The sequence below is a fragment of the Panthera uncia genome (genome assembly GCF_023721935.1).
Source record: "Panthera uncia isolate 11264 chromosome A3 unlocalized genomic scaffold, Puncia_PCG_1.0 HiC_scaffold_11, whole genome shotgun sequence".
In the NCBI taxonomy this organism is placed as follows: Eukaryota; Metazoa; Chordata; class Mammalia; order Carnivora; family Felidae; genus Panthera; species Panthera uncia.
In genome coordinates, this window is record NW_026057578.1 from 83,006,836 (window position 1) to 83,025,917 (window position 19,082).

At 43.0% G+C, this 19,082-nt stretch overlaps 1 long non-coding RNA gene across 3 annotated transcripts in view; it reads right to left on the reverse strand.

Moving 5' to 3' along the window:
- Positions 1 to 19,082, reverse strand: part of LOC125937043 (uncharacterized) — a 349,554-nt gene that overhangs the window by 268,440 nt on the left and 62,032 nt on the right. The gene's annotated exons all lie outside the window — the stretch shown is intronic.

The following is a 19,082-nucleotide window of genomic DNA, read 5'->3' on the forward strand; positions in this document are numbered from 1 at the left end:
GCAGCACTGGCTCTGGCCACAGAAAAACTGAAAAACACAAACCCATTTCCCTCAAAAGGATTTCCACCTTCTAGAGGAAAGCCTTTTCAAATGGTAAGGCTCCTCATCCTAGTTAGAAATAAGACTTTAATTATAAGACACATTAAGAAAAGTGATATTTAGGTCACCTGGATGGCTCAGTCAGGTAAGCGTCTGACTCCATTCTGGCTCAGGTCATGATCTCACAATTTGTGAGATCAAGCTCCACAATGGGCTTCGTGCTGACAGCATGGAGCCTGCTTGGGATTCTCTCTCCCTCTCTTTGCCCCTCCCCTGCTCATGTGCACATGTGCGCTCTCGCTCTCTCTCTCTCTCTCTCTCTCTCTCTCAATCCCGATCAAAATAAATAAAATAAACTTTTAAAAAGTGACATTTAAGTGTCCCCTGGGAGGTGCCTGGGTGGCTCGGTCGATTAAGGGTCCAACTTCAGCTCAGGTCATGATCTCACAGTTCGTGGGTTCAAGCCCTGATTCGGGCTCTGTGCTGACAGCTCAGAGCCTGGAGCCTGCTTCAGATTCTGTGTCTCCCTCTCTCTCTGCCCCTCCCTGGCTCGCACTCTGTCTCTCTCTCAAAAATAAATAAACATTAAAAAAAAAATTTAAATGTCCCTGGGTTTCAGCAGAATCTTTCCTAAAATGAGACCAGCAGAGAGAGCTGGATGTGGCTTGAATGTAGGAAGGAAGGCAGGGCCAAAGGAAAGGAAGATCTTGGGCTAGTGTGGTAGATGATATTTACCAACTTCACAATTCCCCTGCTTCCAGCTTTACTGGAAAGCCCTGGAGCTTCCCTGGGCCAAAATTTGAGTTCAAGATCCAGCCAGTTCCACCTGGCATTCTGGATTTCTCACTAACCCAAACACAGAAGTAACCATAGAGCCATGGGCCATATGAGATCACTGTAAAGGAGGACCAACAGCCAGAAGATGAAGCCTGTGTCCAGCAAGGTCCTTCTGGCATTTTCTTTTCCTGATTTCTACCCATGGCCTCCTGTTCTTCTTGGGACAGGACTCAGGGTATCCCTCCTACAGTGAACTGGATTTCAGGGCCCAGATGGTGTTCTGAGACCTCAAGCAGAGAAGTGGGACTTGGTGATGCAACAAGAAAAGGCAGGGGATGTATTCATCCACACTAATGTCTTATAGATTGGATGTCATAGAATTTTGCTTTCCTCAGGGAGAACAGTGCTTGGTCTATGAGTCACCTGCATGAGGCTTGACTGATCTGGGTGGGGCTCATTCATGCACCTGTGTTCGGCGGGCCAGACTACTAGCATTCATTTGGCTGATGTAGGATGGCCTTGATTTGAAGGTCTTGGATCTTCCATAAATGCCTCTCTCTCACATTTTTCCAGCTGGCTGGTAGCAGAAACCACAGCATGAAGGCATGAAGACAGGGAAGACATTAACTGGGACAATTAATGAAATCAATCTACTAAAGCATCTATCTTTCATGTTGGAAGACTCTCAAACCTTTGGTTCTCCATTCCTATTTAGGTGTGAAGAAATAGCCAACTGGAAGCTCTGTGGAGGGTGCAGGACTTATTGACAGCTGGAGGTCCCTATAAGATAGACAACAGTCCCTTCTGGGGCCTCCAAATGTCTTTTCTTGGGGGTGTTTAGCTTCTCAGAGAAAAATACTCTGATCTTCTTCCTAGGGCAGGGGATATACTCTGATAATTCTTTTATTTCTAATTTTTTCTGCAGCTTTATTGAGATAAAATTGACATATAATGTTGTGTAAGATTACGGTGTACATTGTGATGATCTGCTACCTATATACATTGTGAAATGACTACCATAATCAGGTTAGTCAATACATCCATCACCTCACATAATCACCTTTTATTTGTGTCTGTAGTGAGAACATTTAAGATTTACTCTCTTAGCAAACTTCAAGCATATAATCCAGTATTGTTAACTATATTTATCATGCTGTACTAATGTATATACTAATATACTAATGTGTAGTACTACAGCATGGTAAATATAATGGATCATGATACTAATGATGCCCTAAACTTATTCATCTTATAAATGGAAGTTTTTACCCTCTGACCAACAACTCCCCATTTCCCCCACCTCTATTCTACTCTCTGTCTCTATGCGTTCAACTTTTTTATATTCCACATATAAATGAATTCGTTACAGTATTTGTCCTTCTCTGACATGTTTCACTTAGCATAATGCCCTCAAGGTCCAACCATGTTGTAAATGGTAAGAATCCCCTCTTTGACGGGAACCCTCTTCCAATGTTGGTGGGAATGCAAACTGGTGCAGCCACTCTGGAAAACTGGTGCAGCCACTCTGGAGTGTGGAGGCTCCTCAAAAAATTAAAAATACAACTACCCTATGACCCAGCAATAGCACTCCTAGGAATTTACCCAAGGGATACAGGAGTGCAGATTCATAGGGGCACAGGTACCCCAATGTTTATAGCAGTGCTTTCAACAATAGCCAAATTATGCAAAGAGCCTAAATGTCCATCAACTAATGAATGGATAAAGAAGATGTGGTTTATAAACACAATGGAATACTACTTGGCAATGAGAAAGGATGAAATCATGCCATTTGCAGCAAGATGGATAGAACTGGAAGGTATTATGCTGAGTGAGGTAAGTCAGTCAGAGAAGGACAGATATCATATGTTTTCATTCATATGTGGATCTTGAGAAACAACAGAAGTCCATGGGGGAAGGGAAGGGGGAAAAGTAGTTACAAACAGACAGGGAGGGAGGCAAACCATAAGAGACTTAAATACAGAGAACAAACTGTTGGTGGATGGGGGGATGGGAGAGAGGGGAAAATGGGTTGATGGGCATTGAGGAGGGCACTTGTTGGGATGAGTACTGGGTGTTCTATGTAAGCCAATTTGACAAATTATATTTTCAAAAAAGAATCTCCTCTTTGATGTGACTGAATAATATTCCATTATATATTACATTTTTTAAATTTTTTTAATGTGTATTTATTTTTGAGAGAGACAGAGACAGAGCACAAGTTGGGGAGGAGCAGAAAGAAAGAGAGACAGACGGGGGGGCGAGGAGGGAGACACAGAATCCAAAGCAGGTTCCAGGCTCTGATCTGTCAGCACAGAGCCCCATGTGGGGCTCAAACCCTTGAACGGTGAGATCATGACCTGAGCTGAAGTCTGACGCTTAACCGACTGAGCCACCCAGGAGCCCCTGTAACACATTTTCTTTATCCATTCATCTGTTGATGGACACTTAAGTTCTTTCCATATCTTGCCTATTGTAAACAATGCTGCAATGAACATGGGGGTGTGGACATCTCTCCAAGGTAGTGATTTCATTTTCTTTAGATACATACCCAGAAGTGGGATTGCTGGATCATGTGGCAGTTTTATTTTTAATTTTTTGAAAAACATCCATATTGTTTTCCATAGTGGCTATACCAATTTCTTTTCCCAGAAGAATGGTGGCAAGGAGGGCTTGCCTGGCTATGATGGAGTGATGTGGGGGACCTTGGGGTGGTCCCTGGTCCAACTGCTGTGTGTTCAGATTTTCACCCAATTGTGCTTTATGGTGCCTGGTGACTCCCAGCACTGAGCCCCCTGAGGGTCTGTGGGAAATCAGAGCATTTCACCATAGTATCTTCTCTTCATAAACACTGAAGCTCCAACTTGAAAGTGGCTACTTCTGGAGAACCTGAATGGGGTATGAGGAGGGGAGGTACAGATGATTCATGTTTGATATACTTTAGTACTAGTTGATTTTAAAGAACATGCATGTATCTCTTTGATGAATTTAAATTTAATTTTAAAAGAAAGGTAAACAAGAAGGAAAGATATTTGACACTTTTGCTTGGGAGCAGAATTCCAGTTTGAACCACTAGATCAATCCAGTTCATTTAGAAGCTGCAGTCTGAGCAACAATTAGCCCAGTCCCCTCATTTATATCTATTTGCTTTTTTGAAGAAATGGTAGCACTTTTCACCCTTACTCACTTCACGGCACACATAGAAAAGGGTAATATTTGTATAGTGAACTGATTTCTCATGGCTACAGGCAACTTGGTCTAATGGCTGGTCCAAGCTGCCTTAGGCCTCTCCCAGGCACCTCAAAGACCAAGGGCACAACAATAGCTATGCACACCTGTAATTCAAGCATGTCAGTAAAGCAGCTTTGCCTCAAACTGTCTGTAGTAATGAACCCATTTTTCTATCTCTTTTTTTTTAATGTTTATTTATTTATTTTGAGAGGAAGATAGAGAGAGCATGCACAGGGGGCGGGAGGGAGGAGGGTCAGATAGAGAAAGAAAGGAGAGAGAGAATTCCAAGTAGGCTATGCTCTATCAGCGTAGAGCCCAACATGGGGCTTGAACTCACAAACCATGAGATCACAACCTGAGCAGAAATCAAGAGTTGGATGTTTAACCAACTGAGCCACCCAGGCGCCCCGACATGGTTCTATTTTAAGTGACTGGTACACAGCTCACATCACATGCCATCCACCACCCACAAGTTCAGTGGTACCCAGTGGCCCATCCCCTATTCAATGAAACAACCCATTGGTTCTGAACTTGGATGCCACAGCAATGTCAGGTAGATTTACATGTTTCTGAATACTTTTCCATTTCTGTGTTTCTCTTGTCATGGACCAATAAAGACCTCACAGACAGGCATCAATGAGTAGTCCACATTTAATTTTCTATATCTAAAACAATTAACATTTTTGTCATCTTTTTTTTTCATCTGTTTTATTCCAGTTAGCTTTGTGTGTCAAAAGGCACACCCATAGCCTCTGTGAGACATTCCTCTTCCTTAGAGAATTAATCCAATCACCTCATTTTTTAGATGAAGATGCTGAGAGCCAAAGAGATAAATGACTTTCCAAAAGTCCCACAGTTGGCTTGTAACAAATCTCCTGTAGCAAACTTCAGCTTGATGGGTTTTTTTTAATGTTTTATTTATTTTTAAGACAAAGAGAGCATGAGTAGGGAGGGGCAGTGACAGAGGGAGACACAGAATCTGAAGCAGGCTCCAGGCTCTGAGCTGTCAGCACACAGCCCAACGCAGGGCTCGAACTCACGAACTGTGAGATCATGACCTGAGCCAATATAAATAAGAATAGCGCTGCCACATTCACTTTGGTGTGTACAGTATAGGACTGTCTCAGTCTATTTGGGCTGCTATAACAAAAATACCATAGACTGGGTGGCTTATAAACCACAGATACATATTTCTCACAGTTCTAGAGGCTGAAAGTCCAAGATAAAGGCACCAGCAGGTTCAGTATCTGATAAGAGCTCACTTCAGTTTCACCGATGACCATCTTCTCCCTGTGTCCTCACATGATAGAAGGGGCAAGGGGTCTCTTATAAGGGTATTAATCCCATTCATGAGGGCTCCACCATCATAACCTAATCACCTCCCAAAGGTCTTACCTCCAAATATCATCATTCTAGGAATTAGGTTTCAACGTGAATTTGAGGGGTGGGGGGTGCAAACATTCAGTCTATAACAAGGAAGGAGCATACACTTCTCCAATTGCCTTTAAGCTCCCCTCTGACAGGTAGCAGCAGTACTCCTTCTTCAGAGAAGAGTCCATGCCAAAGCTTGGCTCATGAGGCTAGAAGTTCCCTGGCATAGTAGACACGGACTCTTGACAACAAGCACAAAGCCATGTCAATCAAACACATCACTGGGGCCACCAGATCCCACTTGATTACAAAGGCTCTAAACAAGCCAGGCAGAGCACATTCACAGGCTGGCCTGCATGCCCGAAACTACATCACTTGAGGAAAAACTGAAAGAACATGAGATGTTCAGACTGAAGAAGAAAAACTTCAAGGAGACACAGAGCTGTTAATAAACATTTAGAGGGCTGTCACAGGGCAAATGGACTAGGCATATTCCAAGGGGCCCCAGAGGTGTTCATGAGTAGCAAATGTGTGAGAATGTCACTTTAATGTGCAGGTGAGCTTTCTAGCGATCACAGCTGTCTAACGATGTAATGACTGTTTTGAAAGGTAGTGAGTTCCCTATAACCAGAGGTATTTAAGCAGGGATGTTTTGAAAGGAATAACATATTGCCAGAAAAAATAAGGGATTTCCCAGTTAAATACAAATTTCAAATAAAACCTCAAATACATTTTTAGTATAAACTCGTCCCAAATATTGTGCAAGACATACTTGTATTAGAAAAGTATTTGTAGTTTATCTGAAATTCAAATTTAACCAGGTATCACCTATTTTTATTTGCTAATTCTGACCACCCTAAGTATTGAGGGAACAATCTGAGCTATGATTTTACCACTTTTTTAAAGATTATAGGAAGGTATGTTCAGACAGGCTGTTGTTGGTCTAAATGAAAAACATAATTTTTCTAAAGAAAAACGGCCCTCTCGAGTCTCTTAGAGCTAATACAAACTACCCAGCTGTTCCAGCCGGGTCTGTCATTACAGAGCTCAATAAAATGGATCCTCTTCAGCTCAGGGGGATTGAGAGCTACAGGGCTTCCTCACGCAACAATGAGAACTTGTCGGTTTTGTTTAGTAAACATAATGTTTGACACCAGGCTTTCCCTCAGCTTGTTTATATCTGACTGCACTGCCAGCCAGGGGCAAGGCCTGTGGCTCCATGGTCAGGGATCTTGTTAGAAAGAAAGCAAAGACCAGAGGTGTTCCCTGGAGAAAATACATAAGAGCCAATCAGAAAAGAATTCATGCAAAACCTCACTGCTTCCACCCAAGACCTACAGGACCTACATCCCTGCCGGTGCCACCTCGTGGGGAGATGAGGCTTCATCATCTGGTCTCTCCCCCTAACCCCCCATCCTGAACAATGTGCTCTCAACTCAAAAATTAAGTCGATTTCTTGGCCTGGCAGTCCCTCTGTCAGCTGGCACATCACACTGCCATGTTAAAAAAATCCTAAACTGAAGCAGAAAGTATCAGAAAGTAATTCTGAGTTTCTTGCCTTTCATCAGTTTAAGCCAGATGTTTGCCCCTCACCAGCTCAGCCCACTGAGGGAGTCAGACCATTGCATTCAGCCAAATTGTTAATGCTAGAAAAGCTTTCAAAGGCTCTTGGCCTTAAAAGGGAAAACAGAAAGTGAAACACATCTAAAAGTTACTAGCCCATCTCTCTTGGCTCTCGCCACAGTTTGAGCTCTGTTTAAAACTGGTCCCACACCTGAGGGTCATTCCTTAGAGAACTGGTGAGAGAAGGTGGCATCACCTCCAATCCTGGGGTAAGCCTACACCACCCAGCTATTCAGCGTGTTGGTCCAGCTCTGAACTGCTCACAATGTCGCAAAGGACAAAGACAGTGACAATGGAGGACCACCTAGCTTTGGGAGGGTCTAAAAAGAGGAGGAGGGAAAGGGGACCCAGTTCAACTTGCAAATGGCCAAATTCATTCATTGACTGGCAGACTGGGAAGCAGGGGAGTCTGGTTTGTTAGGGACCTTTATCCAGAATTTCATTCCCCTCCTCCAGAACAGACTGATGCTGAGCAACCAGAGTCTAAACCCATCAACCTCCTGGCTCAGGCCAAGTTGAGCAGAGCTGAAAATAGACCTCATTCATCTATCTATTCAAGCAGCCAGCTTTGGTTAGGCTATGACAGGGATGGCTCTGGGTAGCTGTCCCACAGAAAACAGCTTTCTGTCTGTGGCTCCAGAGATGCCAGGTAGCCAAAATTCCAACTTTGTTCCATCAAGCCCCTGGAAATGGAAAATAAATCAGAACGAAATTTAAGGCATATGTTTCTGTGCTTTGGGTGGACCTACCCTGAGCAGGTGACCTGGAAACTCAACAGGAATCCATGTGAGTTGGGTTTCCCAGAGGACACCTCAATGAAGCATTTATTTTAAGGCCATGGTGACTGTTTTATCCAGCTTCAGCCAGGCCCTTCCAGCTGACTCGCCAGAGAATTCTTATACCCAACAGAGAAAGACCCCGAAGGCTCATGCTCCTACTCCCTGGCTGTTTCTCTACTGATGCTGAGGCTGATGAGGAAGTTCCTCATCCTCATCCTGATTCGACATGCTCTTCCCTTCTCCTCCACCCCTACACTGCAGAGAAACGCTTCCTCACTTTCCACTCTCCCCTCCTAAGTCATCTTAGTGAAAATATGATCCCATCATCGCAAAATGGGAACTGGTATCCCCCAGCCTCAGCTTACCACCAAAGTTGGAGCAAATGGTTTAAAACAGAGAATCAAGAGAGAAAAAGAAGGAAGTGACAATGAGAGCCAGGGGGCAAGAAGGGCAACAAGGAAGGAAACGGGAAATGAAGAGAAAGGAAAGTGTAAAGAGGGGGAAAGTAGGGAGAAAGAAGAAGAAAGGATGGGGAGGGAGGCTGAAAAAGCACAGAGACACAATTATAACTGTTCTCCCTCTCAGCCTTCATAAGAATAAAATTTCACTTATAAAAGACAGAAACACCACTACCTCTGGGGCTATCCAGGGGCTGCAGGATTCCCACATCCAAGCCCCAGGAAGGAATAAAGGGCAGGACATGAAGAAGCACTTTCCATTGCAGCCCCAGGGGAAGGGCCATGCAGGGGCCAGGGCAGGCCACCAGGGAGCATTCACCCTCGCACCCATGCAGATAAGGACCCCAAGTAGCAAGGACAGATGTCATTCCCTAGGCTTCCTCCCTCCCAGGTATCACATTGTTTGGGAATATGTTCTGGTTCTCCTCACGGACTTCCTACTACTAGAATCTCCCTGTATCTTGTGCCTCATTGGGACACGGCAGAAGACCCCCACTGGCAGTCCCTTCTCAAGAGTTAGAGAAAATTGGAATAAAAAAAGACATCAAAGGGGGCACCTGGGTAGCTCAGTCAGTTAAGCAATGGACTTTGGCTCAGGTTGTGATCTTACAGTTTGTGAGTTTGAGCCCCGCATCAGGCTCTGTGCTGACAGCTCAGAGCCTGGAGTCTGCTTCAAATTCTGTGTCTCCCTCTCTTTCTCTCCCTCCCCCACTCATATTCATTCTCTCTCTCTCTCTCTCTCTCTCTCTCTCTCTCTCTCTCTCCTCTCTCAAAAATAAAATAAACATTAAAAAATTTTTTAAACTACATCAAAGAAAGCTAGCATGGAACAGACCTATGGTCTATGTCCTTCATCTGGAGAAAAGGATATGACAGTAGGGTTCCCAGAAACCTCAACCCCGTCCCCACCCTTAGCAAATTACCACCCTGCTTGAAATTCCTTTTACCATTTATCAGTTACCAATGCCTTATTGTGAATTGGCTTATCAAATTCACAAAAGAATTGGCAAAAGAAGGGAAAAGGCATATGAGACCCTTCCCATCCAGGAGGACCTAGGGTCTTGGGCCATACTTGTGTGTATAAATGTATTTGTACACACACATTCATACATATCATATTTTCATACAACCTTTCCAATTACTATGCAAACTACTCCAAACCATGATGTAAAACCACCATTTATCATGCTCATAAATTCATTGGGTCAGGAATCACAGCAAGAGTGGGAAAACTTTTCTCTGCTCTATGATGATGGGCTCTCAGCTGGAGGACCCAAAAACTGGGAATTGGAGTCACCCAGAGCCTCATTCATTCATATCCCTGGCAGCTGATGGTGGCTGAGGCCAAGATCTTAGCTGGGTGTTAGCCACAATACCTATACATGTGCCACCCAATGTGGTCTGGGCTTCCACATAGTGGCTTATCCCCAGGTGCACATCCACTGATAGAAAGCCACTCAGAAGCCATATCACCTTAGTACCTAACTCAGAAGTCACACAGACCCTCTCCTGCCACATTCTAGTCCCAGAGCCCCACCCAGTTGCAAGGGTGGGTGATGATTCCCAAATCTATACTTCTGAGCCATTCCTCTCTCTTAGATCCTAGAACTAATCACCAAATTGCCTATTAAATATGCCTAGCTGGTTGGTTATCAAACTTCATCCAGGTAATACAGGCTCAACATGACCCATACTGAACTCACTGTCTGCCCTGTTCCTCCTCCTGAGAGAAAGTATATTTTCCAGGTCCCAGAGCTAGTTTGTTCTACTCTCTGGATGTGCATCTGCCTCTTTTTCTCCCCCAAAATACATGCTTTCCCAAACATTTCATAGACTGTTCATGTCTAATGTCCGTATCACATATAGAAAAAAATCAAATGTCATTAGGTAAGGATGGTAATCACGTTCCAAAATATTAGGGAGGTTTTTGCAAGGAAAAAAACTATTTACATAATTCTAAAAGCTTAAGTATATGCCATAGGAAACCTGATGAGGTAGAAAAGCGAAACTATAGAAAAGTAGAATCAGAAAGGTGGGAGAGACGATACAGAATAAAAGACGAAGGACTAGGGTGACGTGGGGATAGAGTGGAGAGAAGAGAATCCTTGCCAAAGTTTCTCCATATCTTGAGACCTCACTCATATAGGGAAATGGCATCTGGGGAACCAGCCATGCCTAGATAATAACATCTCACTCCCAGCCTTGCACATTTTTCTCAAACAGTCACTCTCTCATGAATGCTGATAGCCCCCCTCTTGGGGGTGGTATCTGTCTCAATCTCAAGTGACCAATCCATAAAACCCTTGCTAGTGAAATGTTCAACTTGGACATCCACGTCATCAGCCAAGGATGAGCAAACCACAGCCCAGGCCAGATCCAGCCCACCACCTGTTTTAGTACGATACCCAAGCTAAGAATGGTTTTACATGTTTAAATGGTTGGAAAGTATCTAAACAAGAATAATACCTCATGACATATGAAAATTACATGAAATTGAATTTTTAGTGTACATAGTTTTGTTTGAATGCCTCCTGCCAATTCATTGCTGCTTTCACACTGCAACAGCAGAGTTGAGTTGTTGCATCCATAAATCCTAAAATATTCACTATACAGTCCTTTACTGAAAAAGTGTTCAAACCTCTGCCTTAAATCCACCCAAGTTATATGCATCCCTCCCCCAACTTCCTTGGAAGAAACCATATACACTCCTATACCATCTACTAGACTCTCTTCCAAAGTAGCCCCAGAATCCTTAGTTGATTCAAATGGGTCATGCACTGCCAATTTAAATTTAAAAGCCTCTCTTCTTTTGCCTCCTTTAAAGCTCTTTGCAGTTGCTCCTATCTGCACTAAACTTTTCCTTTCTCTGAAATTCACCTGTTGTACAACTAGCTAGTGCGACAACTTAATATGTTGCAGTTTTTATGTTTTGGTGTGTTAGTGCTATAAGCTCCTTGAAATAGGTTCTGTGTGTTAATTTAATAGGCATGGTTTGAGCTCTTAGTATATATAAGGCACTGTAGAGAATTTGAAGAACCGTAAGGCACAATCCCTGCTTCCATGGATTTACAATCAGGGAGGTGGGATAAATTAATTTTTATGATACACACACACAAGGATGTGAGAGTTCAAAAGAGGGAACGATCTCATCCAATTGGGGCATAGAGAGTGGGAGCCAAACCAAAAACTAGCATGTGGCCTTCAAGGGCCATAAGAAGTCAGTAAAGTCAACCAGAATGGTAAACCCCAAAGAGACAAAAGTTATCCATGGGTCAGCTATCCCTTCCCACCCAGGGAGTTTCCTTCAGATTAAAAATTTGGAGGATGCAAGCTTCTTTTCAATAGAAGAGCTGTCTTCTTGCCTTGCCATTTGTATTGTACAAGACCAATGGCTAGAGACAGGGCCAAAGATTAACAGGTCCAGGGGATGGAATTTTGGCTGCAATATAAAGAAAAACTAATTGCTCAAAGATGAAACAGACAGCCTTAAGATAATATGAGCTGCCTCCTACTAAAAGAGGTCTAAATATACACTAGATTCTCACCTGAAGAGGGTATAGGCAATGGTTGCACTAGATCCTGCAGTAAAAGTATGAGTCACAGAGCAGCAGCATCTACATCACCCGGGAGTTAGATGCTAAGCAGATTCTCAGCCCTCACACCAGAACTACTGGGTTAGGATCTCCCAGACTCTAGTTATTAGAATTAACTAGACCTCAGGTGATTCACAGACACATGCTTTAAGAAGCATGAACTAGTAACCTTAAAATTCCTTGCAACCCTGACAGCCTAACCTTCAAAATCAGGAGCTAAGACCACTTGAGAGAGTAGTAGACATTAATAATGTTATTAGGGATAATATCCTTATTGCTTCTTTAAAAGAGATTTCCCAAAACTACCCACCAGCTTTCAGATATTTAGTATCATTAAGCTTATATTTTGTCAGGGGCACCAAGTTTGATTAAGGTAATTCAGGAAATACTGCAAACAAGACCTTCTAAATGGTCTGCTGTTTGAATTTTCATATGCACTCAATCCCAACATGCCATCAGGCTAAAACATCAACCAGTGCTTTCTTTGTTCATATCAGACCCATACCACTTATTCAGTCGCAGACAAGAGGGGACCCAACTCCAGAAGAAAGCAGTTCCTGGGAGCCTCTGTAATCCTAAGAACTGACATCTTGGGGGCTACTGCTTGTCAAATACTATCCTCACCCTCAATACCAAAAGAAAAAAGGAAGGCAAAGGATTTGCACAATCCCTTCCCAGTCTCCCCACCCCCGCCCACATTGTATTCTGCACACACGCTGAAGCATTAGCATCGGCTGATTTGGAAGGAATATTGGAAATGAAGTGATAGCAGAGTAAATGTCAATGCATTCAGTGTGACACTGTGAGCACCAGATCTTAAACAGCTTCATCATTGTGGCATTTACTGTATCCTGAAATAATATTAATCCCACTGTTGTCCTTCTTGATGGAATCATCCATGAATATGGTTTATGGGCCTGGCCAAAGTGATAATAGGTTAAAAGAACAGCCTATCCAGTGTTCCACTAAATTAAGGTCGCTTCATGGAATTTAATGAAACAAGTGCTGCGTGGGGTTTCCAAAGGACGTTCTTGTAATTCATGTCTATTTAGGGCTCCTGATAACCAGAAACCTAATTTCTTAGAGTAAAATAGCTTTTTGTAAAGCCTGGTCATATAGAAGAATAAAAAAGAAAAAACTTTAAAGGGCAATAATCAGACCTCAACTGTATTATTTTGTTATTTCAGATTCAAAGTTTAAGCAAAAAAAGTTGGGAGGGAGCCAATGAGACATTTTGAATAAAACCAAATATGAAAGTTAATCAGATTCATATGTCATTCTGCAGTTGAATGCTGAAACAAGGATCATGTCCTATCCTCTCCCTTTAGGCACATACCTAGGCCACAATGTGCTAAAAATGATGAGAAATGAAAGAGCTGTTCAGACTTGAGAATGGCAGAGAGAAGACAATAATGAATGTTTCTGCGCACCTATTTCCATTTCATTTGCCAAGGCTGAGCAGGGCTCAGAGTTTAAACCTTCTTTAAGAAAGCCATAACCCCAGATTCATGTCCCTGGAAGTATAAGAACATTCCATTGCCCCTGCTAAAGCCTGAGCCTAAAATATCAAACAATCACAGGTATTTATTTTGCATCCAGTATGGGTTGTAGGACATTCCATCCATGTTTTAGAGTAAAGGTAAGTCACCAAATGATTCATCAAGTTCTTTCTGGACTGTACATTTTTCTTAATCCCTATCACTAGTGACTTTGTATTTTTTGTTTGTTTGTTTGTTTGTTTGGGTGGGTGGGTGGGTGGGTGGAGGTTGCAAACTCAAACAGCAACAGAGGTCAAACAGGTAACTTAAATAGGTGAGGTGGGCTATGTAAAATAGACAAAAGGTACAGGTTGGCACTGTCTTCAACAGCAGAATGTCCCATTGATAAGGAGAAGCCAGCATTGAGCTCAGGACAATTGCTTCCATGCAGGAATCTACACTTAGTGTTGTTATAATTTCTAATTTTTCAAAAGATTCCAGGAACTTCAATAGTTTTTTGAGAAATAGTCTAGCTCTTTTAAATATTACAGACATCATATCTATGTCCCTAACTTAGCTGACAAGTCAAGAGTATGTCCAGTCTATGTCAGGACAGCAGCCAGCAATGTAATTTAGGTTTAAGACACTGAATTGGAAAAAGGAAAAGGGAACGTAATGCTAAATACAAACCCCAAAAGTATGTATAGCAACAACACAAAAGGCAATATGTTGATTTTATCACATTAAATTAAGAGAAGTCTGGGGGCACCTGAGTGGCTCTGTCAGTTAAGCGTCCAACTCTTGATTTTGGCTCAGGTCATGATCTCACAGTCGTGGAACTGAGCCCTGTGTCAGGCTCCATGTTGACAGTGCCTGCTTGGGATTCTCTCTCTCCCACTCTCTCTCTCTCTCTCTCTCTCTCTCTCTCTCTCTCTCTCTCTCTCCAAATTAATAAATAAGCTTTCAATTATGAGAAGTCCCTCTTTCTCTACCTCATCTACTTGCTCTCTGCACTGGGCCAATTCACCACCAATTTTCAGTTAATTTTTGCTTTTTAGGCAAATCTTTATAATGTGCTTAAGGCCAGGGCAACTTTTTTTGACTTCAGGCAGGTAGAAAGAGTCTGTAGCCTCCTACCACCTTTTGAGTGTCTCTTGCAGTGGGTCTCCATGAAAATTACTTTCCTCCCTTCCATTGAATGGCCAGTCTATTATGAGCAGCGCTTTCTCTCTAAAAATTTGTGGCTATGTCTCTCTCAGTCAATTTCAGTTATATCTCTCAAGACAAAACTGGGTTAATTACCCAGAAAGTTGGCTGTCTTTTAAGGGCCCAATTTACTCTGACCCAGAAGACACATACATAATATATTCAGCACAAGCTCCCAGGGGAGCCTACCCAATCCTCAGCTCAGTCATGGCAGGACAGCCCAGTTCTTCTGCTTCTAAAAATGCAAAGGGTGTAATCTGTCCACATATAAGTGCCCAAGTGCCCCCTTTGGGAAGATGTACCCTAATGGTAAGCTAAGTAGAGGGCTGTAACAAGAGCAAGCGCTAACTCCAGCAGTGGGCAAGAAGGAAGAAAATGGCAAAAATTGCAGCAGCCATGCAAGCCTCATAGGTTGGAGCAGAAAATCTCCAGCTGTCTGGATTTTCCAGAAGAAAGCAGAGTGTAAAAATGCAAACCAAGGGTATGCCCTTCACATACATGGCCAGCCTCAGGTATGTCTGTTTCATGACACAATAGGTCTCCATAGCGTCCTTCTACCACCTCTCCTAGGAGTTCACAGCAAGGAGTCTGTACCTTGTGGCACCTTGTCTTGCTCTATCATTTAGCTCTTTCTGTGTCTTCGCCTGAGCTCAATTATGCACTTTTTAAAAACAGGGTATGGTTGTGATATCTCTTTATATTCAACACAAAGCTAACACTGAGCCTTGAGTGTAAGTCAATTTATGGACTTAATATTTATGGAAGGAAGGAAAGGAATTGTCTACCAACATACAAAAGTCAAACTCAGACACAGAGGAGAATTCCATCACATTAAGGACATAGTCAGAAGCAGGAAAAATTGGCATACCACCCATCAGTTAACAAACATTTAAGCAGCTGAGCATCTGACTCTTGATTTCGGCTCAGGTCATGATCCTACGGTCATGAAATCAAGCCCCACATCAGGTTCCATGCTGAGCATAGAGCCTGCTTGGGATTCTCTCTGTCTTTGTCTCTGTCTCTGTCTGTCTCTCTCTTTCTCTCTCTCCCTGCCCCTCTCCCCTGCTTGCGTGTGCCCTCTCTCTCTCTCTCTCAAATAAATAAAATGAAAAAAAAAAAACTTTTTTAATATGTAAAAAGAAAATGTGATTTTCAGGCTGACATCCCAAGCTCTTTAAATTTTTTTTTCAATGTTTATTTATTTTTGAGAGACAGAGAGAGACAGAGGATGAGCAGGGGAGGAGCAGAGAGAGAGGGAGGCACAGAATCCGAAGCAAGCTCCAGGCTCTGAGCCATCAGCACAGAGCCTGACGTGGGGCTCAAACTCATGAACGGTGAGATCATGACCTGAGCTGAAGTCAGACACTTAACCGACTGAGCCACCCAGGTGCCCCAAGACATCCCAAGCTCTTGATCACAATAACCTAGAGTGAAATGCTAATATGATTTCTACACAATCTTGTGGTTCCATCTTAGTACATTATTAGAATATTCACTTGGGTCCAATCATACTAACAACAAAAAACAATTAAGAACAGAATATATCACCTGAAATATGTTTTAACAACTGCTGCTTGACAAAAAAATATACATTTACTTTATCCAGTAATTATCCGTTGGTTTCTAGTGAATCTAGAAGAAAGTCACTAATGATGTGACTTTTTTGGCTTCCCCAAATCAAAATGATGGAGTCTGATGTGGCAAATATGAGAATATTTATTTCAGTGCAACCCAGCTAAATCTCTGAAGACCCAGCTTGATAGGAATCAACATAATGTCCAAAGACTGGTGCAGGTGAGCTTGGGTCTACCCTCTCTTCTGCTGCAGGCTGGCTCAGACTCTCTTCTCCTTCACCCTGTCTCTGTACTAACCTCGCCTTTGCTCCAGACTCAACTCTTCACAGTTCCCCAGAAAGGCCCCACCCCTCTCTAGGTTAATGACTGTGCTCCTACTATTTCTTCTTCTTACAACGCTTTTTCCTCTTCTTTTCCTGACAGTGTTTTACTCAAGTCCCCATTCCCATTCTTTGAAGTCCAACACAAAAGTCACTTCCTCTAAGAAGTCATTCCTGATCATTCCAAAATCTCCCCCAAGTATATCCCCTTCCCTTCCAAATATTTCTTTATCCATGGCACTTATCCCATTACACCTGAATTCCAGGCATTTGTATTATTTTATTTCCTCTGCACAATAGAAAGCTTTTTAGATGATCAGGGTTTTTGCTAACCTTCAGAGATCAGACGCATCTATTTTCCTTATCTTTATGGTTCCTGGGTCCTAACACTATGGCTACTTAAAGAGCTAATCAATAAACACTTGTTAACCTACACTGAATTGCATTATTGTATCCCTCTTTTAGGCATGAACAGGCTAAGAGATCTTGGAAGTGGAGGAAATAAGAGTGAATATTCCACCTTCTCGTGCCCAAGTTTCCACAATCTGATGAAGCATGTGGTCTCTTTTCATCCCCTAGTGACAGTGGAGGTCAGAGTGAGTGGCTTTCCTAGAAAGGACACAGAGACTCCAGAAAGGAGTTAGTGGGTGTCCAGCAGGTCATTTATAGCAAGAGAGACTTTGCCTCCAGGTACCAGAAAAATGTCCACATCATCCCATGGTACAGAAGTGGAGTGGGCTCTTCTTTATTGCTAGATCATATACATTTTCTTCCCTTTACTTTTCTCCTCATCACACGGTTCAAGTATAACCATTGCCCCGCCCCGCCTGCAGGCTCCAGGAGGGGCAAATGGGCCTGAAGCCAGCTTTGGCCAAAGACCATCAACCCTAGGACATGCGGAAACCAGCAGGAAAGAGAAGCTGTGTATCTACTGGGGTTGTCAAGCTGGTGGAGTATGCACCGTGACTGTTGGTGGTCACTTTCTACCACGTCTTAGGAGAGTCTGCCTCAGAATGAATGCAATACAAAGGACAGCACACATGAGAGGTGGAGAAAGAAACGTCTTTATGTACTTACCGAGTCCTTGGATCCTGCCATGCCTAAAGTCAGTGCACTTTGGAATTCTCGCCATTAGGTTTCCATCACTCACAATCAAGAATTCTGGCTGAAACAATAGGAAGCTCTCTGCACTAAGAGGCTGCTATCTGGGTCTAGCTCCCTGCTGATTGTGTGACCAAAGCTAAAGTTTCTAAGACTCTTTCTTCATCTGGTTACATGTAGCCACTGAAGTAGGTTGATTCTTAAAGTTCCTTCAAACCCTGACATTCTCTAAGTCATTTTCTGACTTGACATTCTAGATTGCCATTCTCTAACTGGAAAAAAGAATATCATTCTACCAGACCTGCCATATTGTGATAACGCCCAACGTTTCTGTTTCATTTTCCTTATCTTTGGTAGTAGCGGTGCTCTTGACAACACCAGAACAGTGTGAAGTTCTCATTTCCTCACTGGAGGACTTAGGAACCCAAGCAGTGAGCTGGCAAAGTTCTTTAAAACTACCTTTGTTCCAGCCGATGAAACGGTGTTGGCCCTAGTAGCTGCATCTTGATCATCTAGAACGTGACAAGCAGTGTTAAATTAATTAAATAAGGAACCCATTAGACTGAGGTGGCTCTAGTGGCCTAAGCCTGTAAATGCTTCGAGGTTAAGAAATAAAAACCTAAGGACAACCAATTACAGCCAAGTAGACTTTACACTGTAACCAATCAAAGAATTTTCCTTTCTTTGCTTTCATACCTTCTCTACTCATCTTTCCTCTAGCTGCTGTTGGTAGGACTCCTAATCGCTACCAGTTTGGCACTGCAAGATTTGAATGGATTTTTGCTCAGATAAACTCTTAAAATTTTTTATTACGTCTCAGTTTATCTTTTAAGAGCAGAAACCAGACTATTTTGCCTAGACAAACTTCATGATCAACCACAAGTGAGTAACTTAGTGCTTCTTCCATGGCAGGGGTTGTCATCCACTTCTTGGGGAAAACAAAGGCAAAGAGGGTCCTTGTCTTGCAGTCGCTTACAGCTCACCGGGAAGAAAAAACAGGGTAGAGTGCAATGCCAGTGTGGTCAGCGTAATGAGCAGCCACCACTCCTCAGAGACACCCTCCTTCCTCAGCCTGAATCTGGAAGCAAGGTAGAAGGTGACCCTCCCTGAAACTGGAGCCAAAAGGGGCAGGGCCTGCCATCTGCAGAAATAAGCCACTTTGCTCTGTCTCATTTGGCTGTTACATTTGCCTTCGAACGATAACCCCCCTCCAGCTACTCCTCACGCTCACACACGCAGACACACACACATACTTTTTTCTGCCTCCCTCCACTTTCTTCTGCTTATCTTCTCATTTCTTCTCCTTTCTGAGCCTCTCTCCACCCTTTCTTTCTGCTGTGCTTTTCTATAGGAACAGGCCTCTAATGTGACACCCTGGGGTCCTACAGAAAGTATGCATTGAGGGGTGGGCAGGGGTTGGAGGCATCAAGATTGAGTTCTTTAAATAACATTTAATGAACAATAAACACAATCCAGCCTAGCCAAACTGGTACTTAGCTACTAAGAACCCAGTCAATGGCCCATCTGTCATATTG